At 38.4% G+C, this 14558-nt stretch overlaps 1 protein-coding gene across 7 annotated transcripts in view; it reads left to right on the forward strand.

The window, feature by feature from the left end:
• The window catches only part of PIP5K1B (phosphatidylinositol-4-phosphate 5-kinase type 1 beta), a 124550-nt gene that overhangs the window by 37292 nt on the left and 72700 nt on the right, over positions 1–14558 (forward strand). The window lies entirely within an intron of this gene.

Here is a 14558-nt window from a genome sequence, read left to right on the forward strand (position 1 = left end):
CCACCTAGCACTCTTGATAACTAAGGGGAGCTGTAAGTGCACATTTTTCTCTACATATTTACACAGCCAAAGTGTTAGCTGCCAGATTTGATAATTTTCTTGATAGATCATGTGAAAGAAGTGGTGATTTTTTTTTTTCTAAATTTATGTAATTTGGCACAGAGATCCACATGCTTCTACAGTATATATCATGGCTTAAAGTTTTAAATTTCTGAGTGTTACCTACAGCACTGCTGGTAAAGTCAAGGACAGTAATAAGCTGCTATTTCTTTTCCTGCCCCTTTCGTTGAAAGATACATTTTCAGTATCTGGGTGGCCTTAACATTCCAGATAAATTTCTCAGAAATGAAAGGAAATAATAGTTGAAAAAATGCTTTTTTTTCCTTTTTAGATACAGGTTATGTTCAGTTTCCTGTTTATGACTTTAAAATATTGAAGTCTGAATTGTTCCTGACAATTAGTATGAGAAAGAAAGAAAAAACTTGCAGTTTTATATTGCTAGACTAGACAAGACAAATCCTGGTAGTCCCACCACAGGTGAATTTCCCTTCCCCCCTGTCATCCTACATGTTCTTCTGTGTTCCTGTTCAACTCTGAATTCACAATATTCCAGAGGAAGCTTTGCAAAGACTTCTCACCATGGCACAAATTCTTCAAAATTCACAACCACGTTACGCTGGGAGATCGTAGTGACTATCATCTTGAATTCAGTCACCAGTTGGCTGTACTTGTATCTTACGCCATTTTAATTCTGTTTCTTATACTTACACCCTCAGTTGCTCTTTCTTCAAGATCTTGTGTTATATATGCCCCCATAGTTTAGTGTTATCACCAAATATCATTATGGTCCTGGTTTTTGTGATAAAGTTAATAAAAAAATTAATAAATTTTGATGACACAATTTACCCATGCAGGGCTTACGGGTAACCTGTCTTTGCCTGATGCTTTCACTTTTAACAATGTATCTCTCCCCTTAAGTCCTTACAAAACTTGCACTTTCTGCTAATTCTCACCTTCTTCAGATATTCCATTTAACATAGTTTCATATTTTTTACAGAATTTCAAAGGAATTGATTGCATATGTCTAGAAAGTTAGTTAAAGGGTGTGCCTGGCAAGACCTGTGTTTGACAGAGGCATTTCACGCTATTTACCATTTAATTACATATTTTTAGGTAACTTTCACAAGGAGATCTTGTTCTGTTGAGGTCTTGTTTACAGTTAAGACCATCCTGTCTTTTATCACCTACATCAATTTTCTCTACTCTTTTGTACAAGTATCATATTTACAGTTCTCCAGTCATGCACTGTTGCACTTGGTTTATTTGGCTGGAAAATACTTGCAGTTCTGTCCTGTGACTTCCTTCACAAATCTGGGCTGTGGAAGAGCTTGTTTCCTCAGCTGGTGCTTTTTCAGCCACTTGAGCAGTTCCTCTTCCCATCTACCACTGCCATTGATCACAGTGGAAAAAAAGATATTTGTGTAGTTCAGGAGTCAGACTGTGCTAGCTAACCCATTCTCATTGCTCAGAGGCTTCACTTCCTCTTTTGTTTTTTTTTTAAAAAAACCAGCATAATGAAGTTGAAGAAGCTTGTTCAGCCTAGAAAAGCAGAGGAAGTACTTTGGCTTGAATTGTGGCAATTCTGGTTTTTTACTCTGCTCTGCTTTGACCTCTAATGTATAGCAGAAAGGCAGCTGTATAACTGCTGTTAAGATGGGACTAAATTTATGAAGGACTCTGTGGCATGGCACCTATGATACTGGTGTGTAACTTTGACCTGGAATATTCTTACCAGTGATTTGCTCCCCTGAAAAGATCTGGTAGCTGAAGAAATTTTGTCATGAGATGTGGGCATGGAAAGTTTCAATGGAGCAATGGTATATCTGGAAGCTGAATGAGTAACTAGCATGTACTTCAGAAACACAGACATTAGAAAAGTTCCACAATGTCAATTTTTATGTGGGTAATTCAAGGGATTTCTAGTGATAATCCTGGGAGATAATAATCTCAAAATGTGATGACAGATCCTGTCTCAACTCCACCCCAGGTAAAAGGTCACCCTTGCAAAGGAGAGAGATTAGTGATCATGTGGATCACTGGTTCCACATGAGGATTTGGCGGTAGTAAATCTGTTATGAGCTGTGTGCTTTGGTCTTAACTTAAAAGTATTACATGGGCTCTTCTCACAAAGCAAAATGCCAATAGGCCTCTTTATCCTCTCCCAGCAATTGCATGTGGGCTTGATGGTTCAGGATCTGCAGTCACTTTGTGGGGAAAAAGCACATCATACTTGGATGCATGCTGGAATGTCTATTACACCCAAAATAAAATGAAACCTCTAGGAATAACAGATGCATTGATACTGCCCTGCTGAAAGGTTACATTTTCCTTGTATTGGGTAGGGGGTGAGGGGGAACAATCCTCAGTCTGATCTAAAAATTGAAATAGCCTTTTGTTTTAAACAATTTTGTGTTTTGCTTAATTATGTCTTGCATCCATTCATCTTTAATAGCATGCAAAGATTATGTCTGTGAGGCTTCAGTCATATATATGTATATGAATGTAAATTACATACAAGCAGGAAAAGTGGTGCATGGAAAACATCTACTTGGTGATGTAAAATCTAATGACTTGTAAGAGAAAAAAAAATGTTTTGGCTTTAGAGGCATTGTACTTGAGCCAGATCCAATGAGAAATAACTAATCAACATATACTAAACAATGTTTTAGTTGCTTGATCTGGAAATGTAAATATCCCTTATTGAGAATTGTGAATTATCTCATAAGAGAAACCTGTGAGAAAATTGAAGAAAATAGTTTCAAATACTTGATTTTTTTTTTTTAATCAATCTGGTTTATGCAAGTGTAAAAAAAATCAATATTTTTGTCTTGGAGATAAGGGTGTTTTTTATCTAGTGTAAACGAAACTGCTTACCCTAGCCAATACAGCCTGTCCCATTGATATAGAGATTAATGATATCTTATTAACACCCATTTCCGTCAGATGACAAATCGTTTTTTAATATCTGCTTGAAGAAACACACTCTTCCTCTGGGGCATTCGGAAAACCTCAGCATTATTTTGGTTGTCATTCACTCCTCCTTACTTCTAAAGACTTGAGCTGGTGATGTAGGAGCTGAACTGGACTAACTGATGTGGAAGGGACATAGAGCTGCAGTTGCACCTTGTGACATGCGACTCAGTTGTTGCAGCAGATGGAGAGTGAGTGGGAACTGAAGACTGATTAATCCACTCCTCCTTCTGTTTTTCCCACTTCATTCTGTAAATTTGCCTTTTGCATGCTGTTCATAATGTCAGGGTGTGCACTGTTCAGGGTGATGTTCTCATCTAGGTGATAAATTAATTTCTAGCTCTGTGTTTAGAACAACTTCTGAATCATTCACTGGTGAAAATGGGTAATCCTCAAAATGTGCTTGTCTTTTCTCTGTGTTGTATGCATCAAGTGTATTTTGGCTTGCTGTAACTCTTAAGCATAGTTTGGCCTTGGGAGAATTCCCAAAGGGATTACTTGTCTATTCATCCTGTGGGAAAAAGGAATCTTGTTCATAATGGAAAAGTTTATTTCTGACCTCTAATATCTTTGCTGAGCAGTAGCAATATGTTCTAAATTTGTCCTGAATCTATGTAGATTAGTTATAAGAGCTATTCATATAATACAAACATCTGAAGCAGTGGCTTTTTCACTGTTTTTAAGTTCACCTCGGTCAGGTAAAAATGAGCTTTCTCCAGGAGAGCATCTCTGACTTCATCCAGGATAAAGCTTTCCAGAATAGTAAGTGGTCTGTAGGCCTATCAGTTGCATTTATGAGACTTCACATTCTTCCAATGTTTTCTTTATGATTTTGTTCAACTCAACTGAAATAGAGGTAGGTGACATCATTATGTGAATTAGTTAAATCTGCATTTCTTCAGTTTCCTACAACAGTCAAGTTTTGGTCCACTTCCCTGGCAAAAGAAAATCTGACTTGCCAGCTGCATGAATGGTAAACAGCTTGGAGCTCCAAGAAAATGTCCAACTTTACTAAAACTTTGTGTGAGGCCTTGCATGAGCATTGCTGCAACATCCTTTCAGATTCTGAAATGCATAACTAGACCAAGGCAGTGGCATGTTTTTTATTTTATTATGAATTATGCTTCTTCATTCAGTTCTGATTTTTAATTTTTTTGTAGCTTTTAGTTTTTCTGTCACTGTAGTTTGACATAAATGCTCTTCTGCCTTTTAGTTGTCTAATATTATTTATCCAAAGTCCTTGAGAGATGATGGAACACAACTTTTTTTTTTTTTTTCCCCTTTGGAAACCACAACCTTCTCTTGCATATTCTCTCTTTAAAATGGTGTTACTTAAGATGGGCCTTTTGAGCTGTTCAGCTGCAGTCATTTGCTTCAAGAGTTATAATTTCTGAAACTCCACCTGTTTTTTCTCTGTATCTGTAAATTTCAAGAAGTTACTAAGTTTACAGTGTGAATATTACCTAAAAAAAATCAGTTGCTTTAATCAAAGAACTTGGTTAATGGGAGAGAAACTTCACAGATATTTGTACAGTCACCAGACTGTGGCTTCTCTTGGGTATCCATCACAGTCTTGTCACCGAAATATGTGGAGTATGCAATACCCACTTTTTTTTGTTTCCTCCTGGTATTTTGCAGACTCCGTTGTGAGAAGCTGCTGACACACATGCAGCTTTTGCATTGAGATGTAATCAGTCACACAGTAGTCCCTCAATCTGCTTCCTGACAAAACAGATTTCAGTAGCATCCTGATGCTTAATACTAGGACGATGACAAGAGTGGTACACAAAGTGTAGAAGAAAATCACACCAGAATACAAAGCAGATATATATATTACAATTGTGGAAACCTGCTACTAGATTATTAAAATCTCTACTTGTAATCCGAAGGCTGCCACACATGTGTATGATTAGACTTGGTCTCTCATTATTACATATCTTGGGTCTCTTTTTTCTCTGGATATTACAGGTGCTTTACATAACCTGTTCAAAACTGGGTATCGTAAGTGTAAGTCACTTTTCCCAGGAGCAAAGGGAGTTTTCCTGAATAAAGAAAACCAGGTAGCTATTGCAAACATGGATGAGCAGCATTGCTGCATCACTTTTGGCGTTGGTTTATGCCCTGTGTCTGATGTTTGCACATGGGGTACTTACTCTTGCAGACATTGAAACTTTGCTACTGGAGTTTTTTCTGCACTGGGACCTATGTTTTCAATGGCAGACTTTTTGAACACTTTGTACATCTGCAAAGATACTAAAATGGTTGTCTTTAGTGTCTTTGCCTGGAGCAGTGGCTACTACCGAAATTACAGGTCTCAAATTCTTTTTCTTGGAAATGTTATAATCAAACAAGCCAATTTAAAAAACCATATATATATTTAAAATTGATCAGTTGATTTAGGGTGAAAAACAATAGACAAAGCAGTGCTGGGTGTGCTGGGAGTCTCCGCTCCACCAAGACACACACCAAGTTCTAAAAAGCAGCGTCTTTTATACTCCTGTACCACCGTCTTAACCAATCCTCTCTAGTCAGATGATTGTCCTGCTCTTTCTCCATTGGGTCCTTTGAAAGTCTCGAAGCCTTGGTCTCTTGGTGTGCTTTTCTCCTATTGGATCATTTAAAAGCCTCATGATCCCATCTTTTGGCTGGCTTTTCTTCAAGCAGCAGTTACATGTTATCTCTAGGTGATGAGGTTTCCAAGAAGCGGTTTACCTATTGGCTCTAGGTGATGGGGTTTCTGAGAAGCGGGTTACCTATCAGCTTTAGGTGATGAGGTTTCCAAGAAGCAGTTACATTTTTCCAACCGAATGGCATACTCTATATTTTATCCATATATATATATTCAAACATTCATTGTAATATAGGTTATAATAATCGCAAATAATTTCAAAACCCACACAGGGTACCATATTCTATTTTTACAGTACTTTAGACAGCGGGAGAGTATGGTTTAACATTTACAGATCATTCAAGCGTATCGTACCCGCCTTGCTTAATTTAGCAAATTAGTTACAATAGTTTATTACAGAAAGATAGAGAAAAGAACCGAAGCCCTTGGATTCATGGCAACTCATGAAACTTAGTCATAAATGTTTTGAAATGGAGGAAAAATGAATTGAAAGCCATGGAGTCACCTGAAACCAATTTTGGAAAATTAAGGGAGATAAGATTCAGGTTAGGTCAGAAAATCATTTTGATAGCAGTTGAGCTGGAGGATTCTAATGTGAAGATATAACTGTTTCCTGGGAGAGCATCCTGACAATCTTCTGTAAATTATTGAAAGAACTACAAAAAAAATCTATTTTCACCAACTGTGAATAGTAATTATATAAAGAGGAAAAAAAATGCAATATTATCAGTTGCGATTGTTTAATGATCTAGCACTGATGCTAGCGTTCAGCATCATATGCCCAGAAAAGATAAGGTCTACTGTTTATATTTTAATAGCACAGCTGTTGGTATATATCCTTTAGAAAGCACAGCCAGTGTTATATAGAGCAGCATGTAGTGCTGCATTAGTTTCTACTAAGGCATCGCTCTAGGGTGCAAAGAAGAATGACAAAAGAAGATGTGATAGACTAGTATAATTTCAGCTTTCTGAACGAAGAGATACACCCTGGATATTTTTACTCTTTCTTGCAGACCTTTATTTTCCTAGGTCTATGAGACCATTTCTAATTACATCTGCATTGTACAAATAAATACCTATATATCTTTCTCATTCTTTTGAGTTATAGATTACCTTATTATAAGAAAAACATTGCATAGAGTTTTCTTCTGGAGGTGACAGCTTCTTCTTGCAAAGCAGACTAGGGGCACTAAGGTCATTTTGTTCTGTAGGAAGAAAGAACAACTTAGTAATATCCGTTCACACCCCAGACCCATCCCCCAACCCAGCAGCAAGATCCAGAAGTGAGGATGATGGGTAGAAGTCCAGCCTCATGAAGAGTGGCCTGCAGCAGCTGGGCAAATATTTGATTGAGAGAAAACCAATGTGAACTGAAGGAAGAGTGAAGGAGTACTGTGGCTGTGACCCATGGTTACAGATTGTGGAGAAACAGTAATACTAGTTCAGTCAGTGGGATTTTCTAGTAACTTTATGGCCCTGTTTGTGATTTAATGTAAAAGTAAATTGGTAGCTCAGATGTGCCGGGTGCAGACAGCATGTTGAGATGAAGTAGCCACCTCCAGAAGCTTCAACAGAAGCAGCTGCAAGAAGTGTTGTTTCAATGGGACTGTATGCTCAGCAGTCACTCAGAGGTGAGAGCCTAGTGCAGAAGCAGTGGACTAGGCAATAGTCACGTACACATCTTGAATCTAATTACAACTTCCTAATGTTCATAGAGAGCTCTCTTTAAATGTTGTTTGAAGAAGACCTACTGTTTTTTCAACAGGCACTCTGCCTGAGGTGGTCTGTCTTAAGGGTTTATACAGTTTATGGATGCTTAGTACCTTTGCAGGAGTCTGGCAAAGATAAGTTCTGTTTGCATGGGAGTGATAGAGTGTGTGTATGCCTGGTACTCAGCGTAACCAGTATAACTAAGGAACAAATGCTTACTTGTAATAGAAAATTCACATCTGGCCTAATTTATGTGGCTTGAATATATCTGACCAAGTGAGACCCTGTGGATTTCTTTTTTTTATCTTTACTGAGGATGATGCCTGCAGAAAGGCATCTATCATTAAGACCTACCAAGCAACAGAGTGGGCTGGTGAGGGAGGTGAGAGAAGTCTTCTCCACAGACAGTAGTAAAAAGAAATGAACTAATGGTAGCATTGTTGTGGGAAGCATGGTTGTGTTAATCAGTGGTGGCTTCTGCTCATATGCCTTTTTTTCCTTTCATCTCTTACACAGAACTGTGGTAAACGGGTATCTTTACAATTTCATTAGTCAGATTTTAAAACCTGTTTGAATGTCAGTAGTTCAGAGGGTGGAAGAAAGCAAACAACATCTTGCCTTCCAGAGTAATAATGAGGTGGCGTTGCTTAGGCAGAGTTAATTTTTTTTTTCATTGCTTTATAGCACCTGCAATAAGGCAGCTGTCTTCTGGAAGAGTCACCGTCTTTGCCCCAGAATGTTCATAGGCCAAACTTCAGCTGTGATAAAATTAGTTATTAAAAAGGAGAACAGATAAACAAGGACAAAATTTACATCCGTACAGTCCTGAAGGGCATCCCTAGGATGTCTACGTTTAAAGAAGGCAAAAATGTTAGAGTTGTATTTTTCATGAGCTGTGGGGAATGCATAAAGATTCAGCAAAGAACCATTGAGTCTTAAAAGAATGGGAAAATGACTTTGTGAATGAAAGTAGAGGGGAACTTCTTTTAAATTAATGAAGCCTGCATTCTGCTTAGTTCTTCTCTGCTCATGGTTTGTTAAATGATTTGTTTTCTGTCATTAGTACAAGAAACCTTGTTTAAAAGAATAAACTTGTTTACTGTTATCTGAAGTCTTCGTGCACTGTGTGCTCAGAACCTGTCCTTTGCTGTTGCATCAGTGGTTGGTTAGGTTTGCTAGCCATTTACAACCTTCACACTCTGATGGAAGTAATGATTAGACAATGTATAATATACTTCCTTGAACTATAGTACTTATATTTCTGTCATTCCTGGATTTTTTTCCTTTTTTTTTTTTTTTAAAGGATAGACATCCTTTCAGAAGCCTTGTCCCTAACTTGCACAGTTGTTAAATAGCTTCAGTTGTTAAATAGCTTCAGTTGTTAAATAGCTTCAGTTGTTTTTTGTTACCTGAATGTAAACTGCCTTTACATACATTATGTGTTTGATTAACACCTTTGTTTTATGAAAATAATAAATGTAAATTTTACAGAACAAGCCTGAATGCGATTATCTGTAGGAAGAGCAGTGTTAAAATCCTACTTAGTACATTTGTGGGATCATGCTCAAACTTAGTATCTGATTTGAAAGGATTTAAATCCTCCTTTATTTTGCTAATCTGCAGAAGGATTTCAGCTTGGCCTGATGTAGAGCAAGTGGAAGACCTGTCTGTAGAGAACAGTAATTCATGAGACAGCACATCTAGTGTTAAAATACTTACGGGTGATGCAGATATTCTATATACCTGTGTTCTGTATTGTATTCTGTTTACATCCTGTAACCTGTTGTTATGCTTTATGATTCTGCATATAATTTTTCATCTCTACAGACTTTTTAGCAACATTGTGTGACAAATACAGAGAAAATATATAGTTACTTTTGACAAAAAGTGGCAAAGGTATGTTTCATCAGAATGAAGACAACTTAAAACTTTTATATGCAGGGACAAAACTGTAGAGAGGCTTTTTGCCTCAACAGTTTAGAAACTGTGGGACTTCTGCTGGAGCACTTTATACCCAGTACATCTCTTCCTGAAATGCATCTCTGTTCCCATTTAACAGGCAGCTGATGGGAGGTGGAAGAGAAATGGCCATACCTACTTTGGAATACAGGCACTCTGGGGCAGTAGTACAGGGAATGTGCAATTTCTGTTTGTATGGGTGCAGGAACTGCAATTCAGATTTTACTTAATTATACAGCTTCATGCTTTCCTTCTCAATATCTATTTAAGGTACAGTTTATCCTGAATTTGTGTCAAAGTCTTGATTTTCTCTCCTGAACTAACTTCTGTTGAAAACCTAGAGTGAGGAGAAACTCTATAGTTGATTCTTGTTGTGGATTGAAGAGAAGTCCAGAGGTCTGACTACAAAGACAAGAGTGTGCTGACCATGTAGCACAAAGCACTGAGCTAGCATAAATTCAGTGTCCATTGAGATGTGTTCAGGAGGTGATGACACATTAATTTTGAGGAAGAAGGCTTTTTGCTTGGTTCAGGCTTCGCTTGTCCTCCTGCAGCCAGTAGAAAGACAAACGTAAGCACTATCCAATTTGTTTTATGCTATGAGGGCTTGGTAATTATTTTATTCATCTGGTGTTGTGAATGAAAGTATTGATACGGTAATGATTTAGTAAGAAATCTAGATTTATTAATAACTACAGCAATTTATCAATACAATATAATTCAGAAAGAAAAGTGACTTATTCATAGATTCTAAAATGACAAGATTCACTCTAACTTAATGGTACATTAATTTATATATATATACATGGACATACTCAAACCAGACACATACATAGAGAAACAAAGGTGTTTGGATTCAGTAAAATCAACACAAAAGGGACAAACACAGGAACAAGGACAAGGCTACGTACCCACACACCCCCCCCCCCCCCAATAAACAGAGGAAGAACGTGTGAAATAGAAGGTAGCTCAAAGAAAATTTCCCTCTCGAGCTTAGAGCAAATACTCACAATGCCTTGGCATTCCTCAGTGGGCGTTAACTGAGGCTCGAGAGGGTGGACTTCGCCCTGGCCTTCTGCCTTAAGGGTTTTGGTACCTGAAAGGCGTCCCATCTCAGGGGAAATGCTGGTCACAGGCCCGCTGTGATCCAGGAGAGCTCAAAGGGTCTCCCTGGTGTTTGCAGTTTATAGGGGCCAAGATAATTGACTTTTGTCAGATACTTTCTGGTGCCTTCTGGCAGTTGCACAAGAATTTGATGAACATGTGACTGTTATTGTTCCATCTGACCACATCCCAGGCACAGGTGTGCCAGGCCATCAGGAGATGATGGGCCATTATAACTATATGGAGCAATCAGGAGGGGCAGGAGCCAGGCTCATTAACGTTGTTATCTCCACAGATTGGTGTGTAGCTGGGGGCGGGGGATGTGGATGGAATCACACCTAGCGCCATGCAGCCCGTCAGGGAGGGGTAAGAATTGCACCACAACATCTGGGTGGCTGACTGTGTTTGTGTGAATCAGGGAACTCCTTTTGCTGAAAACTTTTATCAGCTCTTTTGTAGCTGGTTGGCTGGTCACAGAAACTGCTGCTGGCACAGTGAAAAGAGTACCAATGCATACATTTGGAGGGCTGGAGACGAAAGAGCAGGTCTGTCCTTTTCAAGCGTTGGAAGTGAAGATTAGCGTAAGTTAGTAAGACCTTGGTTGGTCTGAGAGACATGAGGTTGTGTGCCTACATTTAAATTCATGCTGTTACATGTTTCCAAGGAGGACAGATCCTGGCTTGGCACATTAGGATCCATAGTATCAGAGCCGATAAATAAATAACTTCTATTGGTTCAGTCTGAAACTGACAGTATTTTTAAATAGATTTCTGTCTTCATTGTCAGTACAAAAAACACTGAAGCACCCGTGCAGTAGACAGTAATACCCTAATCAGCAGAAGGAGGATGATAAAACTTTTGCTTTGTTGTGTCCCTTTAGGTAGCAAAGACAGTTGTCACAGTGCGCACCATTTGCTGCAAATCCAATTAGTTTCATAGTCTAAAATTAATCAGCTGAAGTTGTTTATCCTGCTGATTATTCTCATCCTTTCATTTCTTAGAGCTTCAGAAGGTGATGGTAACAGGTTAAGTGATCCAAGAGTCACTGTACAGTCACTGTATACTGTTACAACTGATGCATGGACTTAGGGCCACTTTCTGAACCTTTACATGAAACTAATAGGAAGAAAAAATTATTTCAGCCTCTAAAGGAGAGAACTCAGGGCACAGAAAGTTGCTGAATTTTACTGCTTGCCTTACAGCAGTGTGGTATTCAAGAAGAATCGAAAGAAATAAGGGACTTGGGTTTGAAACTAGATTTTGCTGCCTTCATGGGCATTGAAAGAGGTGCCTGAGTAAGGAAAAATGCATGAGAAAGCATGATTTTTGCATTTGTAGATTTCAATTAATACGTTTTTGTAGTAATTCAGTGGATGACTCAAGAACATTTCCCTTGAGGCTTGAGGAGCAGCTTTTTTAATTCTTCCTTGGATTCTGTTCTGAGTCACAAAATAATAATAATGAAGTTAGACCAAGGTAAGTGTTTGTATTGAGACAAATTCCAAGGTTTGTTTTGTTTTCATTTTAAAGCTTGTGACAAACAAAAATGTTATTTGCTAGGGGGATATTGGGTGACCAGCCTTTTTGGGGGATCAACTTGTAACAGTAGTTCACAAATGATTGATTTTGGGCCAGCAGTTGCTCTCAGCATTCAGTAACTGCTATCAGTTTGTTTTAAAACAGTTGTTAAAGTATCCTGAATGATTTCATAACATTACTTTTCTGTTAAACCCATTGCTGTGATTGATGCAGAAAGGATGCGTGATTACTAATGGCACTCTTGAATAGGAGTGGAAATTAGCAAGAAGGTAACCTTGTAGGTAAGATCTGCACCATACTAGTAGAAGGCCTTACATTTTGCCCTCCGGAGACTGTAGGTCGTCTTCTGAATTTGCAGAAATATTACAGAAACTGTTTATGAGCTTGAAAGGTGATGGAGTTCTCTTGAAATCATATTGCCAGGTTACCTGCCTTGTTTTTTTGTTTGAGGGTTTTTTTTTGAATGGCCTATTCTTTCTTGTTAATTAAATATAACACTGTGCTATCTGCTGCTCTTTGAGACATAGTTCTTTGCTGTGACAGTGAACAAGATGGACATCCAGCTATGAAGCAGAAACTCTATTTGTATGTGTACTGGTTTGATCAAAGTTACATAATTACTGCTTTTGTTGAGCATTAATCATTCATGAATACAGGCCTTTCAAGGAAAGAAAAATGTGAATCTTTGACAGAAAGCCAAATCTTTTTAATAGTTAAAGTAGCAGTCAAAGAATGATGGTGGTGTGTTCCCACCAAACTGTCTGTTCTAAACTGTTATGCAAGTGCAAGTTCTGCTTGGTGTGCAGTCTTAATTATTTAGGCGTTACACATCTCTGTCTTCTTTTCTAAAAATAAGCAGTCTGTCTAGCATGTGGTGTTCCGAGAAGTATAACAAGAGTAGTTTTGTGTACTTGAACCCTTTCTTATGTAATTCCCACTCCTGAAATTTTTTTGTTGAAGTGCTGAAGTAGTTCTGACCATGAAACTTCTGGTGTTCTTTGCTTCCGCTGATACAGTCTCTTGCTTCTTTGGATGGGAGGTAAAACTTGAAAAGAGACACCAAAATTGTATCTTCAAACTGGTGAAAATACACCATGCCAAGGAAAGACACTCCCTTCCTGATAGCCTTCTTTCCCTTCCCAGTGATTTTCTTTATTCACTCCTTTCATTTTTCTTAAGAATTCCTGTGTTAACTAATTTCTTGCTTTGATTTAGTTCTGCCATTTTTAATCCATCCAGCAGGATTGTCTAGTCAGCATGAGAAAGTTTCAGAGATGGTCTCAATTTATGTATATACATTATCCCTCACAATTTGGCACTGTCCTTTTTAACCCTTCTCTCCTCTGCAAGTCCTGTTCATTGAATTTAAGTAATTTCACTCTATATTTATAGATTTTTATATAGAGATTTTTTCTTTCCTTTGATTCCTCTCTGGATTCCTCCAATTAATGCACCTCTTGTATTAACCATTAAGCAGAACTTAATAAATACATTTGTATCCAGAATCTGCATTAAAACATTAGCCTGCATTGTGATATCTTGGCATGCATGTACAATTGTCTGGAATTTGTGACTGTTTCTCTAGAAGATAATGCATGCTGTTTCAAACTCTTGAAGAGTTTAAATGTCCATTTAGACTGGAAATGTTTTAAGAGGATCCTGATGGATGTCTGTAGGCTGTTTTGTAGTGACAGGCAGGGAAGAAGAGGAGGAGGAGTTGCACCCTATGTTAAGGAGAACTTTGAATGTATAGAATTCAGCTACAGCAATTGTGGAAGCCCTATCGAATGCCTCTGGGTCAAGATCAGATGGCCCGTCTCCAAGGGAGACCTTACAGTAGGCATCTGCTACCAACCTCCAAACCAAGACAGTAAATCCAATGAAGCAATATTTGGGTCACTTAAGCAAGTTTTGGGTCAACAGAACCTGGTTCTTATGGGTGACTTCAACTGCCCAGACATTCGATCAAAGAATAATGCAGCAGTTCATGTCATCTGTCAAGTTCCTGGAATGCATGGAGGACTGCTTCCTCATACAAATGTTAGATGAGCCAACCAGGAATGAGGCACTACTGAACTTGCTACTCACAAACCAAGAAAACCTGCCTTGTAATATCTCGGTTACTGATAGCCTTGGCTGTGGTGATCACAATATTGTAAGTTTGGGATCCTGCTGAGCATGCTGAAGGCTAGTACTAAGACAAAGCATTTAGATTTTAGAAGAGCAAACTTCAGCTCAGCCTGAGCTCAGTTGGGATTTCATGGGAAGCTTCCTTGGAGGATAAAGGAGCTAGTGAGTGCTGGAAGTTCTTCAAAAATGCTCTCCTGGAAGAACAAAAACAGTTCATGCCCTTCTAAATATAAGGGAAGCAGGGGGAGCAGGAGACCCCCTTGGCTTAACTGTGAGTTTCTGAGTCTGTTCAAAACAAAAACAGAAGCGTAGCAGAGATGGAAAAGCAGACAAACACATGTTGAGAACTATAAAGACATTGCCGGGATGTGCAGAGTTGCTTTCTAGCAAAAGCTCAGCTTAAATTGAAATTGGCCAGAGATGTCCAGAACTACAAGAATCTTCAGGTATATAAACA

Source organism: Athene noctua, chromosome Z, assembly GCF_965140245.1.
Source record: "Athene noctua chromosome Z, bAthNoc1.hap1.1, whole genome shotgun sequence".
Lineage (NCBI taxonomy): Eukaryota > Metazoa > Chordata > Aves > Strigiformes > Strigidae > Athene > Athene noctua.